We start from the raw sequence: 26,542 nt of genomic DNA on the forward strand, positions 1-26,542 counted from the left end.
ACCTAAGATCCAAGCTCTAATTCAGATATGAGCTCTAAAAGGGATTCAGACCCCAGTTAATGGATAACTTACAAGTCAGGATGCTAGGTTCTCTTACCGACATAAATCAGTACCCATAATGGGAACATAGGAAGGCATGCCATGAAGACCTTAGACTATAACAATGATACAATGACAGGCTATAGAAAATCAAACTGGAAATAAATGATAAACGAAGATATTTTGAAAACAGGGCATGGGAATCAGAAAGAAACATACACAGAAAAGGCCAAATTTGTTCCCAGATTCACCCTATGACATGTAAACCCCAAAAACACACCTCCACGGAAAAAGGTATCTGCCTCAGGAGTTGGCTTAGGCCCCCGGGAACTCCAAATTAGGACAGGCCCTCCCCTGTACCTCCCTAAGGTGGAGATTATTATAATGAGACTGATAATCAATTTATCCATACGATAACTTTCTATCTTTCCTTATTGGAAAGATACCTTTCTATATTTCTTTTGGTTCTCTCCCTGTGTTTACTTACAGCATTGCAATAAAACTTGGGAAATTGAGTCACTGAGTCTTGTAATTTTGGGGGGGCACCTCAAGATCAATTTGACCACCCTAAATTCATTCCATGTCTCTGACCCTGGGCAAGTCACTTAACCACAATTGCCTTAAATATCCGGGGCCATCTCCAGTCGTCCTGCTGTATATCTTGCCACTGGACCCAGATGGCTCTGGAGGAGAAAGTGAGGCTGGTGACTTTGCACAGCCCTCCTTCACTTCAATCCAAGTCATGACATCTGCCATGGTCCTCTTCAAGAATGGAGGACAGGGGGGCAGCTAGGTGGTGCAGTGGATAAAGCACTGGCTCTGGATTCAGGAGGACCTGAGTTCAAATACAGCCTCAGACCCTTGACACTTACTAGCTGTGTGACCCTGGGCAAGTCACTTAACCCCCATTGCCCCACAAAACAAAACAAAACAAAAAGAATGAAGGACAAATAACAACAATCCACAAACCCTATAATATAATCCACCATCTCATTAAAATATTTCCTATAAAGTGAATTTTGCCTCAACCACAAAGAGACCAGGAGGGGCTTAGAGCCATTGTGACTAAACTCATAATTGTCTACAATAAACTCCCTGAAACCAAGAAAGAAGGAGCTATGTGGACTATAGGGGCCATGTAGGGGTCTCTATCTATTTCAGTCTCTATCTGTCTCTGTGTCTCTCTGTCTCTGTCTCTCCCTGTCTTGGTCTCTCTGTGTCTCTCTGTCTGTCTGTCTCTCCCTGCCCCCATCTTTCCCAGATGGAAGTGCACAGGCAACTCACATGCCCATCACTGGAACTTTTGACCTATTCTGTTTTCTAACCTGAATAGCTTCCACCATCTTTAGAAAACCCCACCCTATACATTCCCAGAACCTGATGGGAACTCGCCACATAAACTCCACATGAATCTGATAATACCCACTACAGCTCAGAATTACTGAGCTCAAGACACTTGCCAGCCTCAGACTTCCTACAGGTGTGTCCACCATGAATAAGGATCCTAAAAGGCAGAGGTGAGAAGGAAGTACATTCTAGGCACAGGTAATAGAGAATCTTCCAACCTTTGCTTGAACACCTCCTGTGTCTGGAAGCTCACTACTCAGTAAGGCCACATGTTCCATTATTGGAAAGCATTAATCCTTAACAAATTCATCTTTATATTGCTTAGCTGAAATCTACCTCTGTGTAATTTCCATTCTGTCTTTTGGGGCCAAGCAAACAAAGACAACTTCCTTTTCATTATTGTGATCCTTAAGGTATACAGAGACAGATACAATGTCCCCCCAAAGTTTTCATTTTTCTCTTCTAATTATTAGCTTAGTCCTTGTCACTCTATTCAAAAATAGAAATATTTTTTCACAGGTTATTTTTTTTGTTGAAGTGAAAATAGTACAAATGAAAAGGCTTAAAGCCAGGTATTAATATCTTTTTACCTTAAGGTCTCAGGATATACTTTTGTAGTTTATTTCTTCATTCAAGTGAGGCCCAATTAAGGGAAGTTTAAGATACATATATATTGGTGCTTTTGGTCATAGTACATCATCTAGGTAATCCTTTAGTATACCACACTTACAAGAGATAGGATTGTATTGTAGAGTCAGTGTAGTAAAATAGAAAGAAGGCTGGATTTTATGTCAAGCAAGTCCTGGGTTCAAATCATGTCTCTGACATGTATCTGTGTTATTTTTACCTAGTCATTTAATCATTTTGAGCCTCAACTCCTTCAATCAATCAATATTTATTAGACACCAACTTTGAAGGTGACTGAAACAGGTGCTGTGGAGTGCTCGGACATTCACCTGAGAGCCAGTGTGACTTCAGAAAGGGTGGTGGAGGAATGATCAATATGGTTTTTGCTGTCCAACAATTTCAGGAGAAATGTCAGGAGCAGAACAGAACTTCTAATTTTCATATGAACTACTTGTGCTTGATCAGTGGTAGTCTTCCAAGCTCCTATTGGTCTGATCAGCCACATTTGGACACACCACCCTGACCCCACCATTATGATAACATTTTGGTCCTCTTCAAGCACTAAGGACAAGAACCAATTTATGAGCCCCCACTGGTGTCCTTCCCATTTCAACAAGATAGTAGACGTCAATTAGCTTTTTGAAAAAAGGGATTTATTAAGGTGGTATATTAAAAATAATTGGTATAAAACTCCTCCTTCCTCCCGTAAAAGTCTGTGGCAGGCTGTCCCACAAGTACAGTACATTCATGAAAGACTGAACTCTAACTGGAGAGGACACTAGTGGCCAGAGGGAAAACTCACAACTCCTGGTTATTGGAGTTTTGGGGTTTTTTTGTTCATAGCTGGCATTCAGCCCTTTTGTGCAAGGGGTCATGATCCTCAAAGGTGCTTCCTTCCTTGTGTGGTTATCTTTGTGTATCCATTTGTGTGCATGTTTGTTTATGGGTTGTTATTTTTTTAGTATGTTATTCTGTGGTACTAGCTGGTCCGATCTTTAAAAAAAACAAAACAGGGTCAAAAAGGAAGTATAGCACTGGTCTCACAATACCCCACCCCCATTACCTTTTGGTAAAGGTGAAGGAGTCTCTGTCTTCAAGGTACTCCCAAGCCTGTAGTCCTTTAACAGTTTCATTTGCTTTGCTCCTGAATTACTCCACTATTTAAAATCCCAGGGATATGTGTGGATTTTTTCTTTGGCTGGTCACTCTTTTCCTTTCTTGACCCAATTAAGGACTTCAGATCTCAGATTGCTTCCTAAGATAAGAAAGTTTAAATCATCTTGTTCTCCCATTTATGAGAACTGTTCCAGAGTGGAATGCTCTGCTTTTTTAGGTAGTGAGGTTCCCATCATTGGAGGTATTCAATTAGAAGCTGGCTGACTGTTCCTTAGGGATGTTATGGGAGAGATTCTTGTTCAGAGACAAGTTGGACTACTTGCCCTCTGAGGTCCCTTCCAACTCTGATATCCTATAATATGTCTGGTAAGAAGGAATTTTTAGGTATTAATTTTTTCTGGGCAATGAGGGTTAAGTGACTTGCACAGAATCACACAGTTAGTAAGTGTCAAGTGTCTGAGGCTGGATTGGAACTCAGGTCCTCCTGAATCCAGGGCCAGTGCTTTATCCACTGCACCACCTAGCTGACCTCAAGAAGGAATTTTTTTTTTGTGGGGCTATGGCAGTTAAGTGACTTGCCCAGGGTCACACAGCTAGTAAGTGTCAAGTATCTGAGGTTGGATTTGAACTCAGGTACTGCTGAATCCAGGACCAGTGCTTTATCCACTGCACCACCTAGCTGCCCCCCAGGAATTTTTAATGTGAATATTTGTTTTAGTATATAAAAAAGAGATCCTGTTTCTGACTCTGTCTGACCTCAAAAATGGTATTTCTCTCATGGCTTCAATTTCCTTTTCTGTAAAATTAGGGGGGTGGGAAAAAATAAAAAACAAAAAACAAAAAGAAAAAAGAAATTAGGGGGTTGGACTACAAAACTTCTAAAGTCCCTTCCAGTTCTAAATCTATGGTTTTATCAGCCTCCAAGAGATGGAATTTTTGAAAGCACGTTTCTTCTCCCACATATAGCTTGGTTTCTGACACCTAATTTTAAGCATCTGAACAAAATTAGATACCATTTCCTTTAAAATGTGATTTTATAATACTTCCTGCATTTTCAAGTGAGATACTTTGACATTGTTAAATATCAGGGCTAGTTTTCCCCCCTTAAAATAAAACCTCCAGGTGTGTGGTGGAAAGTGTGTAAATTGAGGAATCAGGAACCTTAGCTATGCTTTGAAAGATCATAAGATCTCAGAGCCCGGACCATCATCATAAGCCGGGTCGTCCCAACTGGCTCCTGAACAGGAAAGTCACAATCTCCAATGGAGTGTAAATCCTGGCAGATTAGGACTGTTTTGTTTTGAAATTTCACTGTATCCCTAGAAATGAGTACAGTCTCTGCTACATGGGGGTGCTGAGTGACTGAATTCTTTACAATTCCTACTCACCCAGTGCTTGCTGACAGACCCTCATAAAGAGAAGGGAGCAGGTTATCCTTCATTAGGTCTTATTTTTATCCTTTTCTTTTTCTTTTTTTTTTGCAGGGCAATGAGGGTTAAGTGACTTGCCCAGGGTCACACAGCTAGTAAGTGTCAAGTGTCTGAGGCCAGATTTGAACTCAGGTACTCCTGAATCCAGGGCCGGTGCTTTATCCACTGCGCCCCCTAGCTGACCTCTATTTTTATCCTTTTCAAAATGAGATGATGGAACTAGATGATTTTTATGCTACATTGTAACTCTGGCCATACTCTGTTCTGTGTTCTAAAGGCTCTTCCAGCTCTGATATTCCCTGTTCGAAGTCCCCTCCCAGAACATTCTCTATTCTAAGTAGCTCATCCCAGTTCTGACATTCCCTGTTCTAAGCCCCCTCCCAGCTCTGATATTCTCTGTTCTTATCCCTTTCTCAGGCATTCTCTGTTCTGAGTATCCCTCTAGTTCTATTTTTATGTGAGTCTAGCTCCAATTTAAAAAAAACCTCCAATGACAACATTATTTAATAGAAATTCCCCTAGAAACAAGCTTTCTGCTCTATGAAATTAAGGCATAATATTCCATAAAAGTGAGATGCAACTGTGCAACTAGTCTATTTTTATTTTAAAAAAACACCACCAACAACTCTGAAGCATAAATTGTGACATAGACAAAATATGATGGGTTTTAAAAAAAAATGTGACCCCTCCACCCCCCCCCCCCGCTGAGAAATAGAATTCGTTCGTCTAGTCCAGCTTCAAGTGAAAATAAAAAGGAAGCTGATGCCCTGATAAGTGGCTATATGTGTGTGTCCAAAAACTGAGGGCTTTGGGATTTCATCCAGGAAATGGAGGGACCTCTGTGGATTGGTGTGGTCATGGAAGACTTCCAAGAGATGGGATTGACAACCTGGTTTAGTGAGCAGAGCATTGGTTCTGCGGTCAGTCAGCAATCATTTATTTGGTGTTTACATACTGCTAAGAGCTGGAGATATAAAGAAAGGGAAAAGATAGACCCTGTCCTTAAGGCGTTTCTAGTCTAAAGGGATGAGTAAATCTGTGTCTCTGAAGGTGAAGTAATTTGTGAGTTCCCATTCAAATGGGGAAGATATATACACAAATAAATACACAATACAAATATATGTCTAGGGGCAGCTAGGTGGCGCAGTGGATAGAGCACCGGCCCTGGAGTCAGGAGTACCTGAGTTCAAATCCAGCCTCAGACACTTAACACTTACTAGCTGTGTGACCCTGGGCAAGTCACTTAACCCCAATTGTCTCACAAAGAACCCCACACAAACCCCCCCCCCCAAATATATGTCTATTCAATCCAATTTAGAAGCCCTACTATATGCCTGGAATTCTACAAGGTCCTTTTTTTTTTTTTTTACCTGTAAGGTACTTACTACTATTTACAAGATGTATCCCCATCCCCCAGCAGAATGTAAATTCCCTATTACTAATAAGAAAAAAATATCAAAACAATGAGAATTCTCTCATCATCAAAGCTACCAAGAAGCAGAAATAGTTAATGTTGGAGGGACTATTAGCAGTGCTGATAATTGGTCTAACCATTCTGGAAAACAATTTGAAATTAGGTTTCAAAAGTGACTAAAATTCTATCTGCTTTGGTTCAGGTATTTCATGCTAGAAATATGCCCCCAGGCAGGTCAGGGACAAAAAAACCCAAAGGTCCCAATTCAATGAAACATGTATAAAATTGGTAACAAAGTACTGGAAATAAAGTAGGTTCCTGTGAATTAGGGAACAGCCAACCAAATTGTGGGTTTGGAATGGAATGGAATATTCCTATGCTATAAGAAGGATTATGAAAACTATAAGAGATTCTGAGAGGCACAGAAAAATCAGTTAATTGATGCAGTAAAGTGAGCAGAACCAGGAAAACAAATACAATAACCCCAACAATATAAAGACAAAGAAAAATAACCACAAAACCCACTCTGAAATTACATTCCTTGTTAATTACACTGACTAAGCTTAGCCTTGGAAAAGAGTTGAGAAAATGCACCTCCCTCTTCATCGCAGAGGTGGAGGACTATGGTTGTGAAACACTGCATACTGTCAGATGAAATTCCTGTTAATCAGTTTTGCTAAATTTATTTTTATTTTTCTTAATTTTAAAAAGGGATAGTTTCTGGGTAGAGAAGTGAAATATATTTAAGAATTAAGGTGAGGTGGGGCAGCTAGGTGGAGCAGTGGATAAAACACTGGCCCTGGATTTGAGAGGACCTGAGTTCAAATCTGACCTCAGACACTTGACACTTACTAGCTGTGTGACCTTGGGCAAGTCACTTAACCCTCATTGCCCTGCCCCCCCAATTAAGGTGAGGTTAAAAAAAAGCTTCCATATTTATCTTTACATATGTGTTTATTCATCTTTACATGTGTATTTACAAATTTGTGTGAATTTACACATATATGTGACATATGCATGTACACATATATGCATGCACACAAAAGATTATAAGCTCTTTGAGATCAGGATCTATTTCTAACTATTTCAATGCTGAGGTAGCCAGATGGAACAGTGGTTGGAGCCCTGGGTCTGGAGTCAAGGAGACTTGAGTTAAAATCTGCACCAGACACTCACAAATTGCCTGGCACTGAGCAAGTCAATTAACTCATCTGCCTCTCCTTCCTCATTTGTAAAAAGGTAATGATAATAGCATGCACCTACCTCCTTAGGGTTGTTGTGAGGATCAAATGAGATAATATTTATAAAGTAGTTATGAACAGGGTGGCTGTACACAGTAAGTGCTTCCTAAATGCTTGTTCCCCTCTTTCCTTACGGGAACAATGGAAGCTCTGAAGCTCAACCTTCTGGCTGGGCTTGAAAAGCCAAGACACCAAGCTCTGCAAAAGGGGACTAATCCTCTCCCGAGCCCTTCCCCAAACACCAGCTCCTGGGACTGGAGATTTGCATTTAAAGTTTCAAACCCAGAGAGAATTGTGACAATTGAACCCCAAATCCCCAGGAAATCGCCTCTGTCCCAGGCAGCTCCAACAAAGCTCTTATTAGGCCAGCCTGAGGAGTCTGGGAGCCCAGGGACCAAGGAAGGAAGCCCAGACTTCAGGCTGTGACTCTATGAATGTCCCTGCTCCCAATGAAATTAACCCAGGAAATGAGGCCAGTCAAGGACACCAAAGCTACTGGGAAACGGCTTCTCTAAAGGGCTTAGGGGGTGATTTGCATTCGATGCTCCTGTTTGGTTTTTGTTCCATTTAGTTATGCATATATATATATTTTTTTTTTTAAAAGACCTAAGGCATTCTGGGGGCTTGTATGAGTGAAGAGGAAACAAAAGTCTGCCTGTCAAAAAGGGGATAGAGAAAGTTGGACATTGGAGAGGTGGGGTCAGTTCACCTGTGTTCATTGCTAGGCCAGTGTGACCATGACTGTCTCCACATTCACCAGGCTGACAGCTGTTGAGAGACTGTCATTCCTCCCGGCAAGGCCTCAGTTTCCCATATTATATAATGAAGGGCTTGGTCTCAGGACACAGTGGAAAAATCTTGGGAGTTAAGATTCAGGAAACAGGCTCTGCCTCATCAACACACACGAGAAAGTCATAGAATATCCTTAAATATAATTTTCCTCATCTGTAAAATAAAAGATCTGGATTATAGCTCCCTTAAGGTCCCTTCCAGCCCTGACATCCCCTGTTCTAAGGCCCCTCCCAGCCCTGACATCCCCTGTTCTAAGGTCCCTTCCAGCTCTCACATTCTGCTCTGTCTCTCCAAGTCAGTGTTCCTCTGAATGATTTAACTGATAGAGGCACCTTCAAACACCCTTCATCGACATCTACTCTCCATCAGGATTTAGTGTGATTTTGTCCTTCAGGCCTGCCAACACCTGATGAAGCCTTGTCCTATGTCCATACATTACAACAGCCCATTACAACAGTCAAGTTTGCAGCAAGTAGAGGCAAGAGAACAGATGAGGCTTGCAGTTATTGCCCCCCCCTTCCATGATTTGCCTTTCAATGGTTCATTTCCGCAGGAGTGGACTATAAGATGTGGTCCCTCTGGGAGAGATGAATCTAAAAGAGGAAGCAGTAGGCCCTTTGTTCCCAAATCTTCAAATCCATGTTGTAGAATCCAATGTTCAGACAAAAATCATACCCCAATTAATTTTCTATTTATCAAATATCCATAGAGGGAGCAAACCAAGGCAGACACTCTCTTTAGGGAATTTAGATCTCTCTTTCCCCCAAAGGGGGAAGATACCCAGAGAACACAAAGGCCAGTTCTCAAGATCTAAGCCCCCCACTTTTCCCTAAAGGGAAGAAAACCAGAGAAAGATGATGCCTTTGAAATTAAAATTTTTTATTAAGCAGGGAAGTAAAACATGGGCATGGGAGTGGTTAACCTAATACTGAACAGCTCAACTAAATAATGGATGTGGAGGATGTTTGTCTGTCTATCTATCTATCTATCCATGTATGCATGCATGCATGTATATATGTATATACATCCTCCACATCTTACACACACACATGCATACATGCATGCATGCATACATACATGCAAAAACACACACTTTTTAAACAAAGGAAGGCAGAGAATTGGGGGGAGAGTGGGAGTTGGGCAGGTCCTGGAAAAGAATGAGTCAAGGACGACCATTCCCAAGGGGAGAGGAAGACTCAGGAAATAGAGAGAAGTAGGGAATTACAGGTATCAGAGCTGTGGCCCTTTGACACACAAATCAGAAGGCATTTTTGGTGATAAGCAGTCTAAAGTTCAAGGCTTGTGCACAGACAATAAGATAAGAAATGTCTCCAACGACCATAAAGCAGGATATTTCTGAGAGCCCCATAACCAACAGTTGGGGGAGTCTCTCAAGATAAGAATGTCTCTTGAAGGTCCATAAACCAGCAAATAGCTCAGGGTCAGCTTCAAAGCTGGTATGAGCTTGGCTGGCTTCAGAGTTGCTGGTTTTCTCTATGTCCGGGTGGGTTTACTCTTGGTCACCGCAAAGGATTGTTGGTATGTCAAGTCACTCTGCGTAGTGAATACAACCAGTCCTTGTACAGCTTTTTTCCGTTACCTGAATAATTGGGGAGCTCAAGCAAATCAAGGTAGTTAGTATACTCATTTACAAATTCCCTCTTTCAAGGGCTTCATAGAAAGAAGGTACTGTCCTACGCACTGAAGAACAAAAATTTTAAAAAAGATGGGGAAACAGCATCTTCACTCAAGAAGCTTACATTCCAAGTGGGGGAGGGGAGCTTGCAGCGAGTACACATAAAGGGAATTTTAAAATAACTTCAGGAGGGAGAAGGAATTAAGCAGTTAAGCAAAGAGGAATTCCTTCTTGTAGGGAGAGGGCCCTTGAGCTGAACCTTAACAGAAGGAAGGAAATAAACCTCCCTGGTTGGACATTCAAAGCCTTCACAATCCAGCTCTCACCTTCCTTTCCAGACCTGTTTTTCATTATTCCCTTTATGCATTCATTTCCTGGCCTTACCATGCCTCTTCCTGTCTCTATGCTTTTGTATGGGCCTAAAATATATTCCTTCCTCCTCCTTCTCCTTTCCTTCCTATGTTTCTTTTTGTCTCGCTTACGTATATTCCTTCAAGCTATTAGGTGAATGAAGATTGGAGCTGGATGGACCAGCTAACTTGGCCAAGTTCACACAGTAAGGGTCAGAGACAAGATTAGAACACAGGTCATCTGACTCCAAAAGTCTTTCCACTCTATTAAACAACCTCATGGGCATCTAAAGGTCCCAAAAGCCACCAGCAGGTAGAGTTCATGAAAGAGGTTCTTGGTAGCTGGCAGAACCTTGAGGAGCCAGACCTGAGGAGTAACCTGCTTATGACTGGACCTAGCAGCCAAGACACCATGTCTTTCAAGCAAGGGAGAAACTTGCCTTCATAACCATGAGTTATGCAGCTGCCATTAATGAAGCTGGTTGGGGGAATGTTGGTGATCATGAGTTCAGGTCTAATTCTGGTCTTTTAGTTTGGTTCAGTCCCTGTTATCTTCTCGGTAAATATTTCTTTGTAAAAACTGATGTATTAATTGGTTAATTAGTACTGCAGAGATATCAGCCATTTGGCAATCATGTTGAAGAGATCAGTGGTCAAAATTATATTGGAACAATAACAGTAATCATGGGTTAGTTGATAGTGAGGAGATAGTCCATTGATATTGGGGTTTTGGATGGAGATTTGAGAGTAATTATATTAGAAAAATCCCCAATCCCTCAGGGTTAACCTAGAATCCTGAGGGGGAGGGGATAGCAACCAGTCTCTAGAGACCCAACTTACCAGTGGGAGTAAGGCTTGAAAGAGTAAGTCTAGAAACTTATTGCTATACCAGTAACAAGCTTCTTTATCAGATATGGAAATTATACCTCTGTCATTTTATCACATGCAAATTAAGCAATTAAATTAAGGTATCCATCATTGGTACTATCTTAGACTATTGTGATGGGTATCTCTAAAAGGTCTCTAAAAAGCCATGGAGGTCCAGAGAGACTGGGTGACTTGCCTAAGGTAATGCAGATAAGCAACAGAGACAGATTTCCAACCAAATCTGCCCACTCCCAGATCTAGGGCTCTTGCTACTCTACCACACTGCCCCTTCAGGAAGTTTTTGATTCTATGGGTGGAAAGTGGAGAGGGGTGGGAACAGGGGATTATTGGTTTTGTAGCTCTGAGGGCCTGATTTTATGTATGCCTCCCCTCCCTAAGGAACAGTGGAGCAGAACTGTGTTGATTCTCACAAGTGCAGTCTTGGATACTTAGTTAGGAGTTTCTCGCATCCCCGACTGAGGGGCCCCCACAGGTGCTGTTATCTTCCACCCAGCTGTGCAAATCATCACCCTTGCCTAGAGTGTCTCTGAAGGCATTAGGCAGACAAGCCAAAGCTGGTCTTCTCTTCATTCCAGCTGGGCTAGAGGATAAGGGGGAGGAGGGGTGCAGAGAAGTGGTGTTGAGTCTCATTCAAGGAGAAGAGGGAAGAGAGATAGAGAAGGGGAGCTGAGGGAGGGAGTCAGGAGCTGAGGAAATTAAAGAAGGGGGAAGGGGATGCAGGGAAGAGGATTGAAAGCAAAGAGGAGAAAAGTAGGGGAAGGAGAGATGTTAGCTCCTTGAAGGAGGGGGCTGTTTGGTTGTCTTTGGAACCCCAGTGTCTGTGGTGCCTCAATTCCTAGTAAGTGTTCATTGGACTGAACATAGAATTTCTTTTTTAAACTTAATAATATTTTCCCCAATGACATGTAAAGATCATTTTCAACATTCATTTTAAGAAGATTTTGAGTTCCACATTTTTCTCCCTCACCCCTTCTTCTCCCCTCTCCCCAAGACAGTAAGCAATATGATATAGGTTATACATGTACAATCATGTTAAACAAATTTCCACATTACAGACATGTGATTTCATTGGCATTGGGCACTTCCAGTAAAGGACAGTGTGACTGAAAGGACTGTCTTGAGAGAGCCCCTCAGAGCTCAGCATCATCAACCCTTTGCTTCTTCTCATTCCCATTTGGCTTCCTTCACCTTCATCTTTGCTTCTCTTCCTTCCTTTTACCTTTCCCTCTTCCTTCATTTTCCCCTTCTTTTCCCTTCTTTCCCTTTTCCTTCCCTTTCCTTTTCCATTTAAGCTTCCCCTTCCTTTCCTTCTTTTGCTTTCTTTCCTTTTTCTGCCCTTCTCCTTCCTTTTCTTCCCTTTTTTCTTTTTCCCTGCCTTCCCCCTTCCTTCTCTTCCCTTTCCCTTCCCTTTCCCCCTTTCTTTTGTCCTCTCTTTTTCCTTTCTTTCCCCTTTCCCCTCCTATCTTTTCACCTTTCTCCTTTACTTTCCCAAGAAGTTTTAGGGAGAGAAGGAGAAGAGGAGAAATATGGTCCTCTGTGTGTGTGTGTGTGTGTGTGTGTGTGTGTGTGTATCTATATGTGTGCCTCTATACAGCCCCATGGGGCTTCCGTGCCTACATGTAGTGATGGGTGTGAGGTAGGTTGTCAAGTACCTTCTGTCATTACTTCTATCAACAATGAATTCTGTTATACAGCCTGGGTGGGGCAGCCTGGATAATGAATGTGGCTATAGAATCCATTTGCTAATGGAGCCTCTCCCTCTCCTGTCTCTGTTGTTGCTGCTTCCCAGCTCAGTTAGCCAACCCATGTGTCTGCCACACAGTCACAGGCTCTGTCCCCCGGCAAGGTGAAAGAAGTCAGGATCTTCTGTCTTCCCTCTGTCTCCCAGGGAAAGGAAGGAAATTCTAATTAAAGGCAGGGAGGCCCTAGGAACAAGAGTGCTGAGAGCTGTGGCTGATGGATGTAATTCAATTTGGAGCGTGAAGAGCAAGGGAGAATGCTGGACACTGGTCTCCTGTTATTATCAAGACATTTGTAGGGCGCGAATGATCAAATGCACTTTAATTCATGCATAATAGCCCAGGGAAGAGGAAGGCACCAATGAAGAAGAGCTTCCAGGACTAGTTAACCTCTACAACCCCAGACTGGAACTAAGGCTTTAAAAAAGAGAAATGTAGAGCAGGAAAGGACCTTAAAGACCATATAGTTTAATCCCTTCATTTTATAGAAGAAGAAACCAATGTTCACAGAACAGCTGTGACTTGCTCAAGGTCAGCCAGTTAGTAAGTATGAGAGGCTGAATTTGAACCCAAGTCCTTGCCTCCACTCTACTCACACCACCACTGTCCAAAAGAGGGAACCCTTATATGCCCTTCATCAAGTTGCTTGGCTCTGATGAACTGCATTCTCTGCTATGGAAATAGTTGATAGACTTTATTGTTGAGCCAGTAATGACTGAAAGATCAACAGGAAAGCAGAAATATAATTACAATACAATTACAAATGCAATACAAATACAATTTCAAGAAAGAGAAAATAATGAAATCTGCACATTATAAACCCATGTCTTTGTCTTAGACTTTGATCCCTCCTGAAATTCCTGAATATAATATTAAAGGGATGGTTAGTGAACCTTTAGAGAAGGAAGCAGTGATCACAAAGAGCCAGCCTGCTTGTATCAAGAATAGGTTGTGCCACACTAACCTCATTTTCTTTGGTGACAAGGTTGCTAAATTAGTAAATCAGGGGAATGCCCTAGGTTATAATTTATGTTGGTTTTAGGTTTTAGCAAAATGATTTGATAAAGTTTCTTAAACTATTCTGGTGAAAAAGATAGAGATGTGGGCCAGGATAATGAGATGGATTCAGAAATGGTCAAATGAATGGGCAGGCAGGCAGGCAATAAACATTTACTGAATAGCTACTATGTGCAAGGCACTGCGCCAAGCACTAAGGATACAGAGAAAGGCAAAAGATAGTCTCTGTCCTCAAAGAGTTCACAGTCTAATGGGGGAAACAACTGCAAACAACTATGTACAAACCAGCTATGTGCAGGGTAGAATGGAGACACTGAACTGAGGGAAGGATACATCTAGGTCACTTTAGAAGGAGATGCCACTGGAGTGCTCCTGGGGTCTGTACTTGGTGCTATTTAATATTCTTATAATTATCTCTTCCATATCACAGGGGTTAGGGGTGTGGTACCCTGTGATCTGGAAAATCTGTATTAAATTTTTTGGCCCTCCCTTCATACCAGAGGAAAAGTCTGAGTCATTATGGTATTAAAAGATACAACATGTTGACAATATACAATACTATACATATATTCTATGCATTTCTGAGTTTCTAAACTTTTTCTGTGTCACTGTTGGCCTTTGTGTGTTGTCTGTGGCTTCTGCAAAACTCTCCCAAAATTCCCATTTATTTTTTTTTTTTTTAGTGAGGCAATTGGGGTTAAGTGACTTGCCCAGGGTCACACAGCTAGTAAGTGTTAAGTGTCTGAGGCCGGATTTGAATTCAGGTACTCCTGACTCCAGGGCCGGTGCTCTATCCACTGCGCCATCTAGCTGCCCCACCCATTTAATTTTTTAAACCAACCCATGATATATCAAAACCATGATGGGGAAAGTCATGTTGTGGAAAGGATAGCTGTATTAGGGGCTTAGGTAAAGACATGGTCATTGTCAGGGGACAATTTATTGTTTTTTTCATAAAACCAGCTCTTAGTTTTATTGATTAATTCTATAGATTTTTTGCTTTCAATCTTATTAATTTCTCCTTTAATTTTCAGGATCTCTAATTTAGTGTCTAATTGGGGATTTCTAATTTGTTCTTTTTCTAGCTTTTTAAGTTACATGCCCAATTCATTAATCTCCTCTTTCTCTTTTTTATTCATGTAAGCATTTAGAGCTATAAATTTTCCCCTAAGCACTGCTTTGGCTGCATCCCATAGATTTTGGTATGTTGTCTCATTATTGCCATTCTCTTGGATATAGTTATTGATTGTTTCTATGATTTCTTGTTTGGCCCATTCATTCTTTAGAATGAAATTATTTAGTTTCCAATTGATTTTCATTCTACTTTTCCCTGGCTCTTTCTTACATGTAATTTTTATTGCATCATGATCTGAAAAGGATGCATTTACTATTTCTGCCTTTCTACATTTGACTATGATGTTTTTGTGCCCTAATACATGGTCAATTTTTGAAAATGTGCCATGTACTGCTGAGAAAAAGGTATATTCCTTTCTATCCCCATTCAATTTTCTCCAGACATCTATCATGTCTAACTTTTCTAATAATCTATTCACCTCTTTCACTTCTTTCTTATTTATTTTTCGGCTAGATTTATCTAATTCTGAGAGGGGGAGATTCAGGTCCCCCACTAGTATAGTATTACTGTCTAATTCCTCTTGTAACTCATTTAACTTCTCCTCTAAGAACTTGGATGCTATACCACTTGGCGCATACATATTTAATATTGATATTACTTCATTATCTATAGTACCTTTAAGCAAAATGTAATTTCCTTCCTTATCTCTTTTAATGAGATCTATTTTTGCCTGCACTTTGTCTGAGATAAGGATTGCTACCCCTGCTTTTTGTACTTTAGCTGAGGCATAATATATTCTGCTCCAGCCTTTTACCTTTACTCTGTGTGTATCTCTCTGCTTCAAATGTGTTTCTTGTAAACAGCATATTGTAGGATTCTGGTTTTTAATCCACTCTGCAATTCACTTCCGTTTTATAGCAGAGTTCATCCCATTCACATTCACAGTTATTATTACTGACTGTCTATTCCCCTCCATTCTATTTACCCCCTTTGTACTTTTTCCCCCTTCTTTCACCCTATTCCTCCTCACCTACATTTTACTTCTTACCCCTGCCTCCCCCGATCTGCCCTCCCTTTTTATCACCCCCTCTCTTTTCTTTACCCTTTTCTCTCTTGATTTTGTCCTCCCTTCTATCAGTCCCCCCCTTTCCCTTCCCCTTTTGTTTCCCTAAAGAATGAGTTAAGTTTCTTTCTCCCAATGAACATATATGTTATTCCCTCTTTGAATCAAATCTAATGAGAATAGGGTTGAAACAATGTTCCCCCTCCTTTCTTTCCCTCTATTGTAATAGGTTTTTTTTTCACCTCTTCATATGATATAATTCATCCCATTCCACCTCCCCTTTCCTCTCCTCCCCATAGACTCCCTTTTTAACCCCTTAATTCTTTTTTGTATCACCACATCAAAGACAATTTATATTTATACCCTCTATGTAAAGTCCTTCTCTCTGCCCAAATACATTTACAGTTCTTAAGAGTTATGAGTATTATCTTCCTGTGTAGGGATATAAACAGTTTACCCTAATAGGGTAACCTTTTCCCCCCCTCTGTTTACCTTTTTAAACTTCTCTAGAGTCTTGTATGTTGAGATCAAATTTTCTATTCCGTCCTGGTCTTTTCACCAGGAAAGATTGAACGTCCCCAATGTCATTAAATGTCCATCTTTTCCCCTGAAAGAAAATGCACATTTTTGCTGGGTAATAGATTCTTGGCCACAATCCAAGCTCCTTTGCCTTCCAGAATATCATATTCCAAGCCTTGTGGTCCTTTGATGTTGAAGCTGCCAGGTCCTGAGCAATCCTGACTGTGGCTCCATGATATTTAAATTGCTTCTTTCTGGCTGCTTGGAGTATTTTCTCCTTCACCTGGTAATTCTGAAATGTGGCTACAATATTCCTTGGAGTTTTCCTTTTGGGGTCTCTTTCAGGAGGTGATCGTTGGATTCTTTTAATGATGATTTTATCCTCTGATTCTATGATATCAGGGCAGTTCTCCTTAATAATTTCCTGGAATATGGTGTCTAGATTCTTTTTCTGGTCATGGCTTTCAGGCAGTCCAATGATTCTCAAATTGTCTCTCCTCGATCTGTTTTCCAGATCCAGGTATTTCACATTTTCTTCTATTTTTTCATTTTTTTGATTCTGCTTGACTGATTCCCGGTGTCTCATGGATTCCTTATCTTCCAGCTGTCCCATTTTAATTTTTAAGGCATTGTTTTCTTCAGTGAGATTATGCACCTTTTTTTCCATTTGGCCAAGTGAATTTTTTAAGGCAATGTTTTCTTCAATGAGATTATGCACCTTTTTTTCCATTTGGCCAAGTGAGATTTTTAAGGCAGTCTTTTCTTCAATGAGATTATGCACCTTTTTTTCCATTTGGCCAAATGAATTTTTTAAGGCTTTGTTTTCTTCAGTGAAATTATGTGCTTCCTTTTCCAAGCTGCTGATTCTTTTTTCATAGTTTTCTTGTTTTGCTTTCATTTCTCTCCCCATTTTTTCTTCTACCTCTCTCAATTGATTTTTTTCCTTTTTCCTTTTTTTTTTTTCTGGGGCAATGGGGGTTAAGTGACTTGCCCACGGTCACACAGCTAGTAAGTATCAAGTGTCTGGGGCTGGATTTGAACTCAGGTACTTCTGAATCCAGGGCTGGGGCTTTATCCACTGCGCCACCTAGCTGCCCCCTCTCAATTGATTTTTAAAATCCTTTTTGAGCTCTTACAGGAAGGCTTTTTGTTCTTGAGACCAATTCGCCTTCTCTTGTGAGGTTTCAGATATAGGCAATTTGAGGCTATTGTCCTCATCTGAGTTTGTGTTGGCTTCTTCCCTATTGATACAGAAGCCCTCAATGGAGAGGGCTCTTTTTTGCTTCTTACTCACTATTGCAGCTTATTTATTTATTTTTTAAGTTGAGGTCTGCTCTGGGGGCACCAGGGTCCCTGTTTTGGGCTTCTTGTGCAGGGGTATAGGTGTTGTGTGACCGTCTTTTTACTCTGAGGCCTTTATGGTGTGTGGAGATCCCCCGCCCTGCACTTCCTGTCTGATTGCGCTCGGCCAGCCAGGTGCCCGATCTCGGCGTCTGATCCCGCCTGACCCGTTAGTGGCCCTCTCGGCCGGTGCAGGTAGGTTTTTCCACTGTCCTTCTTGGCCACCAGATTTTTGAACCAGGTTCCAGGGGCCTCAGTTGTTTGGCTGTGGCCCACAGCTCCTGCTGACTTGCCCCGACCCCCTCGGCGCTGGGTTGCTGCCCTGTGCTGGGCCTCCCTTTTGCCCAAGTCAGACTGACCTTTTCCTGAAGTCTTCTAAATTATCTCTGGTTGGAGGACTGTGTCTCTCTGTCTCTTTGCAGGTTCTGTAGTTTCAGAATCCGTCCAGAGGCTTGATTTAATGTTCTTTTTGAGGGAACAGAAGGAGAGCTCAGGCAGCTTGCTGCTTCCTCTCTGCCATCTTGGCTCCACCCCCCAGTACTTTTGAATCTTGCTACATCCCTAGGGGCTCATGTGTTAAGGAAACTGAGGTAGACAGAGGTTAAATGACTTGCTCAAGGTCACATAGCTAGTAAATGTCTGAGGTGAGAGTTGTAATTAGGTCTTTCTGACTCCAGACACAGCATGATTAGCTTCTAGAAGAAGAAACTTAAGAGTCAGGAATGACTGGGTTCAAACCTTACCTCTGACACTTATGAGTCGTATCGTCATTGGCAAGTTGCTTCACTTTTCTGGGCCTCAGTTTCCTTATCTGTAAAATGAAAGGACCTCTAAGGACCCTTCCAGCTCTAGATCTATGACCCCTGGGGGGCATCAATTTTCTTATGTGCACAATAAAGGTATATAATGGCCTCTAAAATCCTTTCCAGCTCAAAATCTATTATTCTATGATCTAGACCAATGCCCCACTCCATCCCCACCCCCACCATCTGCCAGAGGAAGAGACTGAGGCCCAAAGAAAATAGTTGATCCCCCACCCCCAGCCAAGGCACACAACTAGCAAGTAGCAGAAAAAGGATTTGAACCCAGACTCCCCCCCCACTACAAGTCCAATAGTTAGTCAATTAACAAGTATTTATCAAGTGCCTAGTAGGTTCCAGAAAGGCAAAAACAGATCCCTGACCTCAAGGAGCTCAATCACGATAAGATAGGTATTGATTTCTTTCATATCTAAGATAGGTTTAAAATACAAAAGACACTTAAGTGCCCATAAATAAGCACTTAAGCATAGAACAATAATCTGCTCGACCTACAATATTCTACAAGTCCCACATTACCTAGGACCTCATCACCCATCTGCCCCACTCACCTCACCCTGGCAAACTATTCTAGAATTTCCTTTGGGAGGGAGGAATGTAGAGTTCTGAGATGTTTTTACTTAAGTGCCTTCACTCATTCTATATCTTTAAGACCATTCTGAAAATGTGTATAACTCTGGGCAAATCAATTAACTTTCCTGTGCCTCAGTTTCCTCATCTGTAAAATGAAGAGGTTGAACTAGATGGCATCAGAGGTTCCTTGAAGATCTAGATTTGTCATTCCTATTATCTTATGAATATCACCAAGAAAGAGTCAGGAAGATATCTTCCTGAGTTCAAATCTAGCCTCAGGTACTTATCGGCTGTGTGATGCTGGGCAAGTCACTTTACCCTGCATGCCTCAGTTTCCTCATTTATAAAATGATCTGGAGGAGGGAATGGTAAACCACTCAAGTAAACTCCAAAGGGCATCATTAAGAGTTGGACATGACTGAAAAAAATGGCTGAACAACAACAATGCAACTATTACTTAGCGGAGCCAAGATTCAGACTCAAATCTTCAGATTTCACACTATGCCACCCTAATGCTTGGGCTACTTTGGTATAACCCCTAAAAGGGCAAAGACCAAATAACAACAAGCATTCAGATGGCCCTTCCTGTAAATTATCTCATTGGAGTCTCAGAACAACTCCATGAGGTAGGTGCTACAGATACTATTCTTGTCACTTTATAAATAAGGAAACTAAATTCAAGGATTTGCCCATAGACACAAAAAAGTGCCAGTGGTGGGATCCAAACCCAGGTTTTCTACTGGGTCCAGAGCCCTTCCCCACTCTACCACCTTGACTTCCTTTCAAGGAATTAGGAAGGGGAGATTTTTTTACCCCCAGAACCCACTCCTCGAGACCTGTGATTTTGCTGCCTCCCCATACTGATGCAAATCAGCAAATATAGGCATCTTTTAGTCTCAGAGTTGCCTGGGCTACCAAAAGGTTAGGCAGCTTGCCCAGGGTCAGACAGAAGCAGGATTAGAATCCAGGTCTTCTGTCTCTGAGACTCTTGGTCTCCGGACTCCAAGTTCATCAGCCTTCCCATTTACACCATGCTGCTTGCCTTTCATGGAAGGCAGAGGAGGCAGAGAAATCGAGAACAGATGCTTCTGCTTTCACCTGCATGACAATGAGATGCCACAGATTTAACCCTCAGCCTTCCTCCCTCAGTGTCCCACAGCCAGCATCCTGATCCCCTTTGACTGTTCAGCTATCATTACACCACAAAAGCAGCGAGGGTCTCAGGGTGAGAGAGAAGGCATAGATGGCAAGATTGATGGCTCCCCTGCCGTGGGCACCAGGCTTAGAGGAAGAGATGGATGGGAGCTGGGAGCTGGTGCAAGATGTATCTTTTAGCCACGAGGTGTGAATCTGCCGAGGGGTGGGGAGCCCAATATTTTTCAATACTTTAGAAATAACTCTCATTCATCACCCATTATGCTTCAGATGCATCTTGCAGGTGAGACAAGTAGTCTTAAGCTGGAGCAAGAGCGATTTCTTTCAAAATCCTTAGAATCACAGCCCTGCCTTTATCAAGGGATTCCATCTCCTGAACATGTTTATCTCCCCCCAAACCCGAGGCAGCCAAGCAGGCCCATGAGCCACTGAAAAAGCAGGCTGGAGGTGACTCACCCTCTAGCTGAACAATGACCATTTCGTCCCTGAAGCGATGGGGGCACTGCTAACGAGGCGCATTTTAATATCGGGTACCTGGATGCTGACAGAAGCTACCAGACACCCTGCAGTGAGCAAACAGGGGCCAGATTCTGGAGGCTGGGCTCGCTTCCAAAAGTTTGCTCTCCTTTTCTAAGACCCAGAAATTTCAGCATGCCATAACTGGAAGGAACATTAGACTAATGTTAGAACTTAGCACACAGAACAATGTTAGATGAAAGTTAGAAAGGTGATCAGAGCATAAACTGTCCATTGGAAGTGATCTTAGATCACATGATATCAGGGCTAGAAAGGCCCTTAGAACACAAAACATCAGAGGTGGAAGGGGTCTTAGAACACAGGATATTGGAGCCAGAAGGAACCTTAGAACGGAGAACAGAGAATGTTAGAACCTCTAACTCAGAAAAGGAGGGACCTTAGAACAAAGAGTATTGGAGCTAGGAAAAGCCTTAGAGTTTAGAATGTTAGATCTTGGAGAAACTTTATACCATAGAATATTAGAATGTGGACTTGAGAAATTTTCATTTTTATTGTTTCCTTTTAATTTTATTTTATTATTTTTGGGGGGCAGGGTAATGAGGGTTAAGTGACTTGCCCAGGGTCACACAGCTAGTAAGTGTCAAGTATCTGAGGCCAGATTTGAACTCAGGTCTTCCTGACTTAGGGCCAGTGCTTTATACACTGTGCCACCTAGCTGCCCCCTGAACAAGGACTTTAGAAATAATTTTATCTACCCTCCCCACCCTCCCCCATCATTTTATAGAGAAGAAACCATTGATTATCATGTTGAGCTTTAGGTCCCCTGGACACAACCCATCATAAGGCCTCTTAATTATTTTAATAAAATAATATTACTATTTTATCATTATAATGTTACATTGTAAGTTACATTATAATATTACCTTGTTATAATATTACATTGTAAATCTTATCATTTATATTAAAATATAACATAGTAACATTTTAATACTACAGCAGAGGGATCTTTGAAAAAAAGCCAAGATCTGGGGCAGTTAGATGGTGCAGTGTACAGAGCACTGACTCTAGAGTCAGGAAGACCTTAGTTAACATCCAGCCTCAGATGCTTAGTAGCTGTGTGATCCTGGGCAAGTCACTTAACCCTGTTTGCCTCAAAAAAAAAAAGAAAGAACAAAAGAATGAAAGAAAGAATGAAAGAAAGAAAGAAAGAAAGAAAGAAAGAAAGAAAGAAAGAAAGAAAGAAAGAAAGAAAGGAAGGAAGGAAGGAAGGAAGGAAGGAAGGAAGGAAGGAAGGAAGGAAGGAAGAAAGAAAGGAAGAAAGAAACAAAGAAACAAAGAAAGAAAAGACAATATCAGGAAATCCACAAGAAGGATGGGGTGGGGAATGATTATTCACATTCAAATATAAAGTCATTTTTAAACTATTGGTAATAATACTAGCTGGCATTTATAAAGTCTTTCCTCTATATTATATCACGTGATCCCCACAATCCTGGTTGGAGGGCAGGAGTTAATAAACTAAGTATTAGTAAGTCTGTTTTACAGGTGGGGAAACTGAGGCTTAAAGAGGCCTTGCAAGTTGTTCAAAGTCCCACAGCTAGGAAGTCAACAATTATAAACAATGGCAAGTATATTAAACCATGCTGTCTTAGAAAAAGGAAAGGAAGTAGCATGGTCCTAGGGAACAGAGATGATCTGAGGACTTGGGTTCAAATCCTACCTTTGCTATTTGCTATCTGTGTGACCTTGGGCAAGTCACTTAATTGTTTTAGACCTTGGTTTTTCATGGATGAAATGAGTGGGTTGGACTGCCTGGTCCATGAGATCCCTTCTGGCTTTAGACCCATGATCTTCTAAGTGTCTTGGAAAAGGGCCTGATTGGAGTCAGGAGATCTAGACTCTGACTCTAACCTTCTGGTGCTGTGTCTACACCTATAAAAGCGATCTTTCAGGTCCCTTTCAATTCTAAATCTATGTGCCTCTGAGTACTTGAGTTTAGCAAGGAAATAAAACAGCATTTCAGGGCTTTTTAATGAGGGACCCCAGTCCATCTAGCTCCCTTTGAGCTAAAGGACAGGGGCTAAGAGCAGGCTGCCCCATTCCATACCTCTCCTCCCAAAAGGAGAGATACAAGCCAACTCACACTAATCATTCCATTAACAAGCATTCAGTAAGTGCTTACTGTGTGCCAGGCATTGTGCTAGGCCATGCAGAAACAAAGCAAAAGCAAAAACCGGTCCACTTCTCAGGCTCAAGCTGTTATCATATTATTCCAATCTTAATTCTCCCTGACTTCTCTCTCCAAAACACCTCTCCCTGGCCAAAATTATGTATGTTATTTCCTTCTATTAGAATATAAGCTCCTTGAGGATGGGAGCTTGTCTTCTGGTATTTATGCATCCAGCACTTAGCACAATGCCTGGTATATCACCATCACCACCACCACCACCACCACCACCGTCGTTGTCACCACCACCACCATCTTCATCAACACCACCACTAACACCTATGTAACACCCACTATGTGGCAGGTACTATGCTCAGAACTTTATAAATATTATCTCATTTGATCCTTACAACAACCCTGGGAGGTAGGTGCTATTATTATGCCCATTCCACAGATGAGGAAACTGAGGCAGGCAAAGGTTAAGTGACTTGCCCAGGTTCACACAGCTAGGAAGTATCTGAAGGCCTGGGTTTGAACTCAGCTCTTCCTGACTCTAGACCTGTGATATATTCACTGGACCATCTAGCTGCCCCCAAATAAACACTTTATATGGGCTTTTTTCATTCATTCATCCAGTAAACCCAGTGATCAATAGCATTCCAGTGATTAACCAACAAACACTCTAGGAACTGGGGACACAAAGTTAAAAATGAAATGAGTCTCTGCCTTTCAGAAGCTTACATTCTGTCTAGCTTATGTTCACCCAGTTATCCTGTCCCTTCAAGCACAGGGTAGGATGGGGTAGACAATCTCCTAAGATATCTTCAGAGTACTCAGAGTAATTGGGTAAGGAAGTAGGATTCAACAACCTTCCTTCAAAGCCCTTCCTCAGAATCCCAGCTACTATGCATCCATAGCTCTAAACAGCTGAACCCATCTATTAAAGCAGCTGTAGATGAAGTCTCAGCACAGATAGACAGGGTTGGGGGAGGGGAATTGGGGTGGGGGGGAGAGAATGATTACTAAGAAGTATACAAATTAAGGAAATAATTCTCTAGCATTTTTAATTAAAGCCTCCAACCCAAGAAGCTTGTTAATTTCAACTTTGGTGAGTGGTTCTGTCGCTACTTGGCTTCCTGCTGCCTAAGCATTGTCTGAAGTGGCTGGCTTTGATTTTTTCCTAATTTGCAACATACTCTGGCTTTGGATGGCAGGCGGGTAATTACAACCAGACTGGGAGCCACACCAGAAGCAGATTCGTGATAGAGCTGCACAAGGGGCAAAAGGCTGGAGAGTATCTAGGGACCCGCCTCAGGATCCGAGGGATGGGGCAGTTCAGAAAAAGATGAGCCTTCTTGAAAATCAGTACACTGGATTGTTCTCAGACTCCAGAGGAGATACTGCTATGATCATAAAAACTCACTGGATGTCAGAGCTGAACAGGGCCTTAGAGATCATTGGATCCCAACCCCCTCATTTGAGAGGGGAAGAAACTCCTACTCATTGAAGGAGGGGGACTTGCTAAAGGTGATATAGGTGGTCTTTTGTCTTCTTTGTATCCCAAGTGCTTAGCACAGTGACTGCCATGTGTTTGGTCAATTAGTTGGGTCTGAGTATTCATGACCCCAGTCAGGGTTTTCTTGGCAAACACTTTGCCATTTCCTTCACCAGCTCATTTTACAGATGAGGAAACTTAGGTAAACAGGGTTAAGTGACTTGTCCAGGGTCACACAGGACCAGAGTCCTCATGACTCCAGGCCTGGCTCTCTCTTCACCTAGCTACCTTTCCTGGCCCATACTAAATGCTTAATAAATGTTTTTTGATCAACTGATGGAATACATGGAACGTGAGCTCTAAGTGGCCTTAAATTGTCATTGCTACTTTTGCACAGTCCCCCTGCCCCAGCCAATTCCTAAACCCATAGATTTGGGAAGCTCCTTCCACTTGACTATACTGCCTGCCTACATGAAATTTCATCCCCTTCCTAATGATCAACGTTGGAAATCAACTCTGCACAGCACGGCACTTCTGATAACAGCCAAGCTACCTGCCTCCTTAGAGGGGCTTGCTGCTTAAATGTAATTTTTTTCTCTTTCTTTCTTTCTTTCTTTCTTTCTTTCTTTCTTTCTTTCTTTCTTTCTTTCTTTCTTTCTTTTTTTTAGTGAGGCAATTGGGGTTAAGTGACTTGACCAGGGTCACACAGCTAGTAAGTGTTAAGTGTCTGAGGCCAGATTTGAACTAAGTTCCTCCTGACTCCAGGGCCGGTGCTCTATCCACTGCGCCACCTAGCTGCCCCAAATGTAATTTCTAAGATAAGGAACACTTGGAGAGGGGACTTGACTTGAGCTCAGCCCAGTCTAACCAACCAATCAATCAATAAGTGTTTATTAAGTGTCTACTTCATGGCAGACTGTGGAAAGGAGCAAGGATACATAGAAAAAGGAAAACAGTCCCTGCTCTCAAGAAGCTCACTTTTTAATGGGGGAGACAAGGAGTAAATAATTCAATCGATACATGATAGGGAAAAAGTATAAGGGAGGTAACCTTAGCAAGGGAGGCCCATGTAACAGAAGAGACCAGGAAACCCGCCCCCCCACCCCCCCACCCCCAGCAGAAATGATGTTTGACATGACTAATGCAGGAATATATCTAATGTGATTGTGCATACATAACCTATATCAGATTGCTTCCTGTTGGGGGGAGGGGGGAGGGAGAAAAATGTGGAACTCAAAATCTTATTAAAACAAATGTTGAAAACTATATTTACATGTAACTGGGATTGAAATTTTGTTTAAAGAAACACCAAGAAAAAAAAGAAATAATTTTTGAGCTGAGTCTTGAAAAAAAGCTAGGGATGTTAAGGGAAGCAAGGAGGGAGAGGTCAGCAGGCATAGGGGACTGACAGCAAGAAGACAGAAGGAAGATGGAGCATTAGGGGAACTAAAGGAGGCCAGAATCTCTGGAGTATTGGGGTGCAAGGGACCTAAATTCTCTTCCTAAAATGCTTCAGTTTCTACCACCCTCACACAGCTATAACAGTGGAATGATTAATGATAATAATAATAACAACACCAGATTACTATATGTGAGGCACTGTGCTAAGCACATTATGATTACCTCATTTGATCCAACCTGGGTAGGTAGGTGATATAATTGTGCCCATTTCATAGATGAAGGAACTGAGGCAAACAGAGGTTAAATGTCTTGCACAGGGTCACACAGCTAGTGTCTAATATTATCCCCATTTCCCAAATAAGGAAACTGAGCCAAACAGTGGTTAAGTGTCTTGCACACAGCTAGTAAATGTCTGAGGAACAATACAGTCAACTCAGTGAACAAAACATTTCTGATAAGAGTCTGATATTCAAAAATATATAAAGAATTAATGGGGCAGCTAGGTGGCACAGTGGATAAAGCACCAGTCCTGGATTCAGGAGGACCTCAGTTCAAATCCAGCCTCAGACACTTGACACTTATTAGCTATGTGACCCTGGGCAAGTCACTTAACCCCAATTGCCTCACCAAAAAAAAAAAAAGAATTGACACAAATATCCATTTATCAACATATATTTATTATGCACTTACTGTTTGCCAGGCATATATATATATATATGGTATGATATGATATATTATTTATATAATATAAAGATAAAAGTTAAAAGGTCCCTCTCTCATTAAGCCTATTCTGTCTTCCATCAGCTTCCTGTGCTCTAAGCT

This window comes from Dromiciops gliroides, chromosome 1 (genome assembly GCF_019393635.1).
Source record: "Dromiciops gliroides isolate mDroGli1 chromosome 1, mDroGli1.pri, whole genome shotgun sequence".
Classification (NCBI taxonomy): Eukaryota; Metazoa; Chordata; class Mammalia; order Microbiotheria; family Microbiotheriidae; genus Dromiciops; species Dromiciops gliroides.